The sequence below is a fragment of the Anas platyrhynchos genome, chromosome W (genome assembly GCF_047663525.1).
Source record: "Anas platyrhynchos isolate ZD024472 breed Pekin duck chromosome W, IASCAAS_PekinDuck_T2T, whole genome shotgun sequence".
NCBI lineage: Eukaryota > Metazoa > Chordata > Aves > Anseriformes > Anatidae > Anas > Anas platyrhynchos.
Window position 1 is genome coordinate 740509 of NC_092620.1, and position 12252 is coordinate 752760.

A 12252-nucleotide genomic window follows, 5' to 3' on the forward strand; every position below is an offset into this window, starting at 1 on the left:
CAGGATGAGGAGATGGATGAGGAGTTCTACAGGCAGCTGACACAAGCTGCAAAATCGTCGGTGCTTGTTTTCATGGGGGACTTCAACTTCCCTGACATATCCTGGAAGCACAACACAGCTCAGAGAAAGCAGTCTAGGAGGTTTCTGGAGAGTGTGGAAGATAGCTTCCTGACGCAGCTGGTTAGTGAGCCTACCAGGGGTGGTGCCCCGCTAGACCTTCTCTTCACAAACAGAGAAGGACTGGTGGGAGATGCGGTGGTCGGAAGCTGTCTTGGGCAGAGTGACCATGAAATGGTGGAGTTCTCTGTTCTTGGCGAGGCCAGGAAGGGGACCAGTAAAACCGCTGTATTGGACTTCCAGAAGGCTGACTTTGAGCTGCTCAGGACACTGGTTGGTAGAGTCCCTTGGGAGGTGGTTCTGAAGGGCAGAGGAGTCCAGGAAGGCTGGGCGCTCTTCAAGAGGGAAATCTTAATGGTACAGGAGCAGTCTGTCCCCACGTGCCCAAAGACGAGCCAGCGGGGAAGAAGACCAGACTGTCTGAACAGAGAGTTGTGACTTGAGCTTAGGAGAAAAAAGAGGGTTTTTAATCTTTGGAAAAGAGAGGTGGCCACTAGGGAGGACTATAAGGATGTTGCGAGGCTGTGCAGGGACCAAATTAGAAAGGCCAAAGCTCATCTGGAGCTCAATCTGGCTACTGCCATTAAAGATAACAAAAAATCTTTTTACAAATACATCAACGCAAAATGGAGGACTAAGGAGAATCTCCATTCTTTACTGGATGTGGGGGGAAACCTAGTTACAAAAGATGAGGAAAAGGCGGAGGTGCTTAATGCCTTCTTTGCCTCAGTCTTTAGCCGCAATACTGGTTGTTCTCTGGATACCCAGTACCCTGAGCTGGCGGAAGGGGATGGGGAGCAGGATGAGGCCCTCACTATCCACGAAGAAATGGTTGGTGACCTGGTACGGCACTTGGATGTGCGCAAGTTGATGGGGCCGGATGGGATCCACCCGAGGGTACTGAGAGAACTGGCAGAGGAGCTGGCCAAGCCCCTATCCATCATTTATCGGCAGTCCTGGCTATCGGGGGAGGTCTCAGCTGACTGGCAGCTAGCAAACGTGACGCCCATCTACAAGAAGGGCCGGAGGGCAGACCCGAGGAACTATAGGCCTCTCAGTTTGACCTCAGTGCCAGGGAAGCTCATGGAGCAGATTATCTTGAGTGTCATCACGCAGCACTTACAGGGCAAGCAGGCGATCAGGCGCAGTCAGCATGGGTTTATGAAAGGCAGGTCCTGCTTGACGAACCTGATCTCCTTCTATGACAAAGTGACGCGCTGGGTGGATGAGGGAAAGGCTGTGGATGTGGTCTACCTTGACTTCAGCAAGGTTTTTGACACCGTTTCCCACAGCATTCTCCTCAAGAAACTGGCTGCTCGTGGCTTGGACTGGCGCACGCTTCGTTGGGTTAGAAACTGGCTGGATAGCCGGGCCCAAAGAGTTGTGGTGAATGGAGTCAGATCCAGCTGGAAGCCAGTCACTAGTGGCGTTCCCCAGGGCTCGGTACTGGGGCCAGTCCTCTTTAATATCTTCATCGATGATCTGGACGAGGGCATTGAGTGCACCCTCAGTAAGTGTGCAGATGACACCAAGTTAGGTGCGTGTGTCGATCTGCTTGAGGGTAGGAAGGCTCTGCAGGAGGATCTGGATAGGCTGCACCGATGGGCTGAGGTCAACTGCATGAAGTTCAACAAGGTCAAGTGCTGGGTCCTACACCTGGGGTGCAACAACCCCAAGCAGAGCTACAGGCTGGAAGATGAGTGGTTGGAAAGCTGCCTGGCGGAGAAGGACCTGGGAGTGATGGTTGATAGTCAGCTGAATATGAGCCAGCAGTGTGCTCAGGTGGCCAAAAAGGCCAACAGCATCGTGGCTTGCATAAGAAGCAGTGTGGCCAGCAGGGCTAGGGAAGTGATTGTCCCCCTGTACTCAGCTCTGGTGAGGCCGCACCTCGAGTACTGTGTTCAGTTTTGGGCCCCTCGCTACAAGAAGGACATCGAGGTGCTTGAGCGAGTCCAGAGAAAGGCAACGAAGCTGGTGAGGGGTCTGGAGAACAAGTCTTATGAGGAGTGGCTGAGGGAGCTGGCTTTGTTCAGCCTGGAGAAGAGAAGGCTCAGGGGGGACCTTATCACTCTCTACAGATACCTTAAAGGAGGCTGTAGCGAGGTGGGGGTTGGTCTGTTCTCCCACGTGCCTGGTGACAGGATGAGGGGGAATGGGCTAAAGTTGTGCCAGGGGAGTTTTAGGTTGGATCTTAGGAAGAACTTTACTGAAAGGGTTGTTACATTGGAACGGGCTGCCCAGGGAAGTGGTGGAGTCACCATCCCTGGAGGTCTTTAAAAGACATTTAGATTCAGAGCTTAGTGAAACGGTTTAGTGGAGGACTTGTTAGTGTTACGTCAGAGGTTGGACTCAGTGATCTTGGAGGTCTCTTCCAACCTAGATGATTCTGTGAAAAGCCTGCTGAGCTAACAACTTCAGTGTTTAAGTGTCTATGGTAAAAACACTGTTTTCTGATCAGTTAGATGGGTGCTTTAAACTTGCTTCATATGGGCAGCAGCCTACCCGAAGAGCCATATAAATAAAATATTGTAAAAATATTGAGCATATAGTCCTCACTCACAGTTGACCCACCTGCAGTCTTTAATTCCAAGTCTAATCCAGAATCCATTGTATGGGAAGTAAAAGCTGGTAGAGACATGCATGAGGGCCTCTCAAAGTTGGAATCAGTGCCATGTTGTTCTCTTCTTTTATATATATATATATTTAAGTCACTCTAATTCTAAACACCTATACAATGCAAAAAGTTTATGGGATCCCTGCATTAGGGAACTTGAGCTCTTAATTCCAAAAACAGCATAATAGGTAAGGTAGGGCAATTATAGTGAAAAAATATACAGAGAGAGATTTTTGTATACCAGACACTGTATCATGGATTTAAAACGACTTGCCCAAATGTCTATTACATGAAAATTGAACCCACAGAGCAGTGGTCTCTATCAGTAGAAAACATAGTATGATATATTCATTACATTTTTAAAACTACAGAAGGCAGCCAGTGTATTCAGTCCTGCTATGGCCTTTAATAGAGATTTGCTCCAGCTATCTGCCAACATAAGAAATTTAACTTGGGGCGTTGATTTTTTCATTCATACAAAGAGGCAAAAGAGATTAAAACAGGTGTCTTTCTAATAGTACATCTGTGTTTCAAAATATAAAAAATGTTTTGTCTAAATATCCCTTTAACAGGGTTTGGATTACCAGGCAAGACTTATGGCTTCCCTAAGGGAAAAAATCAAGACATTTATAGAAGTCTGTGTACTTGTACTGATGCTCAGCTTGGTGTGCTTCCACTAAACAGCACGGCTATATTCAGTCTGGGAAATAAGATTTACAATTTATGAAGGTAGGGAGGAACATCCATGTTAAGGGGAAAAATGTGCTGAGACAGGGTGGAGAAACCAACAAGCGAAGCAGGGCATCTTAGATGAATAAATTCAAAGCTCTGCACATTATTGTCTCCTCTTTCCTGGGCCTTGCTCCTGCTCTTTTGGGCAATCATTTAACGGCGTGCATTTGCTGCAAGCATCCCTTTGGCACTAGCATGTGTCAGGAAAGTGGCTACTCTACAATATAACCAGCAGGGATCAATATGGTATCTCAGCTTGGTGACAAAGTGTTTTTCCGTGAATGGAGTTGCTAAAACATACCCAATAAACTTAGCTGAAAGGCTGTCGGGGCTGACAATCACTGAATTCAGAGCAGCCTTGGACTTTGTGAGAATCCTTTTGCTTGACAAGTGCACTAATTTGTGATTAAAGGAAATGAGGAGGCTCACCACGTGAAGCAGAGTGGGAGGAAACTGCTGGCATGATTAACAGCTGGTAAAGATATGAACTGGAAATAACTGCAGTGCTCTCCATGTTCATGGCCACTTTGTATTCATGTCATATCCTTCTTCTGATGTCAGGAAGCAAGACGGCTTACTAACCCACCAGCTAGGCTGAGACCTGTAGGAATTAATTTTGTGGACTCTGATCAAGAGAAAGCCCTTTCTGAGGGTTGTAGCAGCAAAACAGCAAACCAGTATCCTTCAACACAATGCCAGGTCAAGTATTTACAGTCTAGAGATGGAGGACAGTTTAAGCTCTCTGTAGGATAGAAGCTCAGAAGTGGCAGAGTTAGGCCTCAGCAGATAGGTTAAAAAGTGAAACTCAGAGTGAACTTGCATTTCTGACTGCCAGACTGTCCCTGCAGTCAGGTGGAGGATCTTGTATAATTGATGACTGTAACTTGACTGCAAATGGAAAGGAAAGAAAGGTTCACATTTTATTGAGGTATGTTTATTTGCCAAGACAAAGTTTTCATTTTAAACATCCACCCAGCACGGCTAAGAGGAAAAACTTGCCAGACCACAGAGAAGAACAGGAGTTTCTACTCCACAGTGGAGAGAAGCTGGAAAGAAAAAGAAAAAGAAAGATTAGAGAGGTGTAAGTGATGAAGAATAAGAGAACAAAAAAAAAAAAAAAAAAAAAAGAGGTGGGAACTAAGATAAATAAAAAAGGCAGTGCAGAAGTTATTTTCTGGTTCTTTCAAAAAGTGAAACTTTAATAAGCAAAGTTGCTTGAACCTCAGAATTTGTAGCTCAGCCAAAGCAAAAAAAATAAGCAAAGAGAAAATTGAGAAACTGTGGTAGAGGAAAAAAAAAAAAAAAGCAGAGATTCAGGAAGCCAAAATTTCCAGAGAAGTTTAGTTTTGGAGACGCTGAAGTGAAACGAAATGTGCATGCAAATACACTTCCTATTAAATCAGTTTGAAGGAAATCATGCACACAACTGAATTGAAAAAGACAGCCAAGGTCTTGGGAGAATAGCTAGAAGAGGAGAAACAGTAGTCATAATCAGCTAGTTTAAAATTATTTACTGTTATTTCCCTCCAAAGTGCTGCTTCTTCTGAACATGAAAGGCCCAAAGTCTACTAAATATACTGCAAACTACAGTTAATTAATTTAACACCCCTGCTGGAGAAACCAGTCCATTTTTCTTCGTGTCAGGTGGCCACTTCAGTAGCTTCCTCGGCCTTGGCACTCCGCCTGGTCACTCCCAAGCCTCCTGGAAATGGAAGGCAGGTGCTGCTCCAGGTTCAGTCTGTCTGTCTTGTCTCTGTGCAAGTAAATAAAGCATCTGGGACACCAAACGAGCCAAGAACAAGGCTGTGTTTGATAAAGTCGTATCTGTAAGGTTTTTCATCTTTAGAATCTCATGCAAAATGCATGCAAGTAGGAGCGGGGAAGTGCGTGCTGAGTTGCTGCAGTTACACTGTTTAGCAAATTGCAGATCTCATCTGCCATACTTATCCTTCTTTGTGCACACAAAAATCCTATTGGATAGGAGATGGGAGATAAGATCCTGTAGTAAAACCTCCATTAGCAAAGGCAAAGGGGAAACCTGTGAGATGAGAAACCTAGATCATACAGGTGCTGCTGGGGGCACCTGAGAGCACAATGTAACAAACTCAATGTCCGTGTCCAGTACAGGTCTGAGTAAAGCCAAGCGTATTGTTTCTGGCCATACCAGAGCTAGGTTGGCTCTTGCAGAGTCACTCAGGTGTTCCCCAGACCTCCAGAGAGAGGATTCATTGATCCAGTGCAGTGCTGGCCCTGCTCTAGGTCCACAGCTACATCGTGGCTGGAAGCAGCGAGCCCTGGAAGCAGGAGCACGGAGCCGCAGGTGTGAGGCAGCAGTTCTGCATGGTGTTACCTTAAATCCAGCAGAGGGGAGCTACTGTGCACAGCTGTGCTCTGGCTTACTCCCCATGGCTCTGGAAATTGTCCCTGCATGCTGTCCTGCCTGCCCACCTGGGCCTGCCAGTGTGGCTCAGGCGCTGAGAGGTTTCAGTGTGCCAAGGTTTGCAGTTGGGGCTCCATGCCACACAAAATGGCTCTGTGATTTCCTTCAGCATATGCTGAAGAAAAGGCAGCTAAATGAAAAATTATTGAAGGAAATCCTGTGTACTCAAATATTTTGAGAGAACCAAAGCAGGTTTCACTCGCCTTCTGGATCCATTCACCTCCTGAGAGAACATGGAAAACTGCAGGGGACAGCAGTAATCTGAAATGTTCCTCTTCTTGGTTAATGGGGGAGGAAGGAAAAATCCATTAAAATGAATATGTAACCAACTGCTAAAATCAGCTGCTTTGTCATTCCAAAGACTATGAAGGAGAACTGTATTTTCACTACAACTACACTAATAGACCATCCTGATTCTCTAATGACTAAAGGAAAATTGAACACCAGCAACCCTCTGCCAAGAATTACTTAACTTGCATCTATCCTACAGACTGGAATAAAAGAAGATTTTAGGAAGTAACAAGTTAAAAACGGCTCTCAGACAAAGCAAACAACCCAAAACATTCTGGATTTCAATATCTATGTGTTCCTGGAAAAATATAGGAATGGAAGTTGAAAGTATGTTTGTTTGTTTGTTTTTCCTAATAAAGGACTAATTTATTTTCATGGAGTTTGAAGGTAGAGGACACTTTTCTTTCCTCCCTTTACTCAAGATGTGGTACTGCAAAAGAAGGATTTTAGGTGTCCAACTTCAGGCACTTCAGTTACAGCAGTAGAAAGCAAAAGCAAAACCAGCCTCCTTTTCCAATGCCTGTCCATTTGTGGGGACACAAAAATTCACAGGAAGTCTTCATTTTACCCTTCAAAGATTATCCAGAATTATAATGCCCTCAGTGATACAACAGGAACCAGACACAACAGACCTGGGAATGTATGGCCTCAGAATGATGAGTCCTGGGATTTTATGCCTTTCTCTCATTTATCTGGTGGTGGCAACTGCCAATGTGTGACCAAAGCCTATAGGACAAGCACGTAAATTGCATAGTAGTTCAGTGAGAATAGGAACCCACCAACCAGTCTGCTCTGCGGCAGCAATTTCGTATTTCTGAGATCTCTTCCTGATGCAATACTGTATGAATCATAGCCTTCCGCTGTGCCTCGGTCTTCCCATATTTAAAAATGAACATCCTGACTCCAGCCTATCTTAGTGGAATTTCTGAGGCTGAATTAGCATTTACAAAGTGTTGTAAGATGTCTGGAGAACTGGCAGAGCATAGTACTGTAATCAGTTTTCTACATCCTCAAACACTGGATGTGAGTAATTCAGAGCATGGATGTTCTGTTGCCCTGCTTCAGAGACAAAAAGCAGAAGATGGAGTCAGATGGAGGATCAGAAATTCTTTGTTACTATATAATGAAAAGTAAAGTCACGTTGCTTCTTTTGGCATGTTCTTCTGATACCCACATGCTAACACACTTGTGGGCTAGAGAGCAGGATTTTGATTGATACCTCTGTGCCAGTATTGCTGTTCCACGAAGAATCAATTGTTCTACTTAATGTGAAGCTGTAAAGAACATGAGCCCTCTCTCCCCTTGACATTTCACCTTTGTGGATACGGATTGAGAGTGAATGTTAATAGACAAGTCCTGGTGAAAAGCCCCCAGCTTCAGTGAATAATCATTTGCACTGTTATGTTTGTGATGACACACAGATCATTCAGGAGCTGGTGGAAACATGCAGGTCTTCCTTGGAGGGTGCAAGAGCCAGCTATACTCTGATGGCAGGCAGGAGTGGACCAGAGATGCCTGGGGCAAGGTTCCTGCTGTTTCAGTATCTGGTTTCTTTTGCTGTGAAGTCTGCTGGAAGCTTCAGGTGTTCTGCAGAGTGTAGATGAAGCTACTTTCCTCTCCTGGGTGAGGGAGGTGGAGGGAGCCGCAAACTATCCCCACTGGGTAGCTGACTGCCTTCGCAGCAAGGATCTGTGCACTGGGATTGTAGCCTGGCATGGTCAGCACGAAAAGGCTTCAAACCTCCAAGATTAGAAAGTGCAGCAAGCAACAGGCTAATCATGCGTCTTTAATAAGAAAAGTACTATGTTGTTCCAGTTCCCCCCTGCAGTTTCTTCTCCAGCCTGTTTGGAGGCTTCAGCTCCTTATAAAACCTCTGAAAGAATAAATCATATCTTTGCTACCATCTCAAGTGACAGTGACACTGATACAGATGTAGACTGTAGACTAGGTTATCCACCCACAACTTCTGTGATTTAAACATATTCCCCTTTTTCCCACATCCTCCTAAAGCCCTCTCCTCCATTAAACAAATTATATTTTACTCTCCTTGAGCATGCAGCCATAAGCTGGCCAGCAATGGGGGCATTGTTACGTGTCGGTCCCTGGTACTGACACGACTGTGTCTTACAGCAAATATTTCACATTCCCAAGTCACCCTGAGTTTTAATAAGGCATATGTAAAGTAGCTCACCAGCATCAAAATCCTTGTTATTATTTCAGCTGTGCCTCCGAGATAAGGCATGTTGTAAACAGATCCATCCAGACAGCAGATTTACCTGGAATATGTGTGTTTGTTCTTTTGGAAATTTCAGAGAGTGCTTGGCTGACTTGCCCTTTAGAAAAGCTTTGTAATATTAGAGCTTCCCATTTCCTGCCCACAGCTTCATGTCGTCTACTGGAAGCAGCTGACAAAAGCATCACATTCACTTTTTCCATACAGAAAATATTTGATGTTCTGCTTCTCCGTTATGTTGATCTGCAGCACGTACCCTTACAAGTGCTTTTTGTGGGTACAAGAGAACAGTGACAGCATGCCCAGCCTGCCACAGTCAATCTACACAAGCTGTCTGCAGCAAATTATTTACCCACTGAGTTGGAATTTTGTTTCTGAACAGAGAACAGCTTCTGTAAGTGGAGCTCACTCACTGAGTATTTTGTGAGAATAAATTTTAGCAGAGGGACTGCACTCACACTCATCACTGGTTGACACTATATTGTTTGCAATCTGAAATCAGGCTGATATGGGCCTGTCCTGTGAAGTCATATAGCTGTTGGAAAACAGCTAGTATCTTAAATAATCAGCTCTCGTAAACTAATCATTAGCAAATAGTATAAGCATGGTTTAACCATCCACCCTAAATGCAGAATGCTCTGCCCCTCAGATGCGTAAGTGAGGTCAAAACAGCCACATTCCCCATCAGGTGCCATCTGTCTGATGGCTTTGTAACGTGGAATTTTGAAGACAATTATTTCACTATGCACTTCCTTTTAAAAAGGACGTTCTGTAGTGAAAGACAAGAGACACTGATCTAGTTTCTTATTAGTAGACCTTGCACTGTAGGTAGTTTTGTGAGTGGTTACACCCCAATGCTGCTCAGCAGAGATTAAGACTCTCTTTTTCTGCCAGTTTTGTTGCTAATACCATTCCTGACGGGGTAGAGGCTGGAGGTGGTAGTGTTTCCCAAACTTCTTTCCCTGGTGTGAAAGCAATACCTTATAAAAAAACAACAACAACAACAACAACTCTTTAGCGTTACACTTTTGATGCTCTTTCTTGTTCGGAAAGGTGCTGAAAGCAGCAGAAGATTTTGTTTTCTGATTCAGTCTCTAACTGGAGTTAATACTTGGCAAAGAAATGTTTCCAACATTGATATTTGGATGGAGATTTCTGAAAATGTGTACTGCTTGTAAACATTTTTTAATTTTTCTGATATTGTGAAGTATTTTGAATGCTTTGGGTGCATTGCAAACATTTTATATTCTTGATCTGTATTTAGCACTGTTGTGTTTATAACCCTCTGCACAGTATTAATCATAATTATCAAATTCAACAATACCGTAATATGTAGCCAGAAAAGGTTTGGGTGCCATTCCTCTTCCTGATATAGAGCTTACACCAGAGAGCAGGATGACTAAAGCCCTGCAAAACTTGCTGTCCATCTAATAACTGCAGTGGGAAACAGTATTCCCAAAAGGTTTGAGAATAAATTCATAAGGGCATCACCACAGAGCTTTAGTCTGCTTTAGTGACAGTTCTTTGCTTTTCACCTGTGCGTTGTACTACAGACGTCTTGACCAGCAGGGCCTTTCTTCCCTCACACCCTGTTGTTCACCTGATCCGGCTGTGGCAAGAAGGGGCTGATCCTCGGGGCTGATCCTAATGATGTGGGCATTAGGGACTGATCACTTGGGGTTTCCACTGAGCCAGTAAAACCACACCACTGCAAAACACTCAGGAGCCAGCAGCAGTCTGTTTCACAGCAACATCTGTATTTGAAAAATGAATGAGTCAGATAAAAGGGAGGCTCTACCTCTTCTAAGTAAATTATTTAAACTTGCAACCTGTTTATATCTTTTTCCATATGAAAAATTAATGGACCACAGGCCCTTTTGCATTTTCATGGTAAACAAATCTATTTATAGGTTTTCCCCTACTAAAGAACAACAAAAAAAGGGCTTTCCACTGCCAGGGTCAGAAATTTTAGGCATCAATCCCCTGCCACACCCCACCTCTGCCCAACAGGGACAATTTAATGAGCATCTAAATACTAAAAGAGCAGAACAGTGTGCTACTGAGAAAGAAAAGCTGAGTCAAAACTGCTGCTCTTAACATGTGAAGAATGCAATGAGGATTTTATTCATGTGCCACAAGGATCTTGCACCTGGCCTTAGCTGACATTTGATAAAAATCATGGTCAAAATCTTCAACCTGGGTGTGCGTGCAAGGCTTTTATTTATTTATTTAATTAATGTTAATGCACTACCTGAGCAAAACCACCCTAATTTTTAGCAGTACTGAGCAAATGCCCCTCCGATTCATTTCACTGGCAGTTAAGAAACCTCAGCACTTCTGAAAATCAAATAGTGCTTAAATTTACAGCTTCTCTATTTGAAAGTATCTCCCACAGTCTCCGTCTATTTAAATGGAGAAATGCGAAAGCAAGGGCACACAGTCTTCTGGGCAGTTAATAATGTTTTTGGCAATGTAAGAAATCAATGAAACATTTGGGAATAATGGCATCAACTCGGATTTAACAGTTTTACAACAGTGTCACTTTCCAGCAAATGCATGTTGGGATTTTTCCTTGTGCATTTCTGTATGTACTAGTTATGGAAGATCACGGTCATGTTCCTTCCCTAATCTCCATTTGCACTTTAATTTTTATTATGGGCAGGCAAGCAGCCTGGGCACGTTACTTACTGTCCCTTCTGTAAAGGTTTAGAAATGCTGCCATGTGCCTCAGATTTACTGGACACATGGCATCAGAGAAAGGTGAGTGTTGCCTGTCTCATCCTGGGGAAGGGAAAGGAAGATGAGGGGTCAATTCCAGATTTGCTTGAATTGGCCTCAGTCATTACTGAATGATGCCAAGTACTTTCAGTGAACTGAAATGGCAGGCTATCTAAGCCCTGTACGACAGTCACATTGTAAGTAGGACTGGATTCTCCTTTCACTTGTGACCTTCAGCTAGCTTCTGTCTGACTACTGTGTCAGTAGTCAGACATATAGAAATACTGTGTATTTCTAGCCCTGGAAGTGGCTGTGCCTGTTTGGAGCCCTACTGCACATGCCCTGAGAAGTGGCAGCTTCCTCATCCTCCGTGCTGGGTGGCTGAGAGCACTCATCTACACCGTTCACTCATCTACTAGACTGCTGTCTTGGGCCTTCCAACACCTTTACAGGCTTGTTTTCAGGACCTTCTGCTTCCTCTGGTTACTTATTGCATTTAGCTTCTTATTTGTCTGACAGCAGATTTGCTGTCCTTGCACGCCTTATCCCCTCTGATGTGCCTCATAGATTTTAAAAACAATTTTATTAAAAAAAAATAAAACGAGGTGAGTTAAATAATGTTTTCTCTGGCCAAGACCTCAAAGGAAGATTTATCTGAGCTACAGTATGAGCTTCACGCTGCTATGGAAGCTGAGGCAATATTTAGTTTTGTTTCTTCCACATAATTTGTTGCAGAGAATCCTGAGCAAGTGTTGCTAAGCTGCTGGGTGAGCAAAGAGTGAAGGGAAAGCAACCTAAAAATTTTTTAATGCTTTCTGATTTCCAGACAGCCATCCATGTGGGTAATGGTTGACATTGTGAGCTTAAGGCAAGCACATCTATTCACTAGTTTGTTCACTATTTTGTTGTATGATCCTCAGTGAAACACAGTTGAAATAACACACCAGGACCTTCTGAGTGCCACAAGTTTTACACAAAACCTGCTGTGGAAAGTCCTTTTTCCTCTGGAGATGGATGATCTACAATGGCCATCTATTTCTTTCCTTGGTATTAGTAACGTGAAGCGTATATTGAGTATTGCTTTGTGAGAAATCCTTTGATACTTTT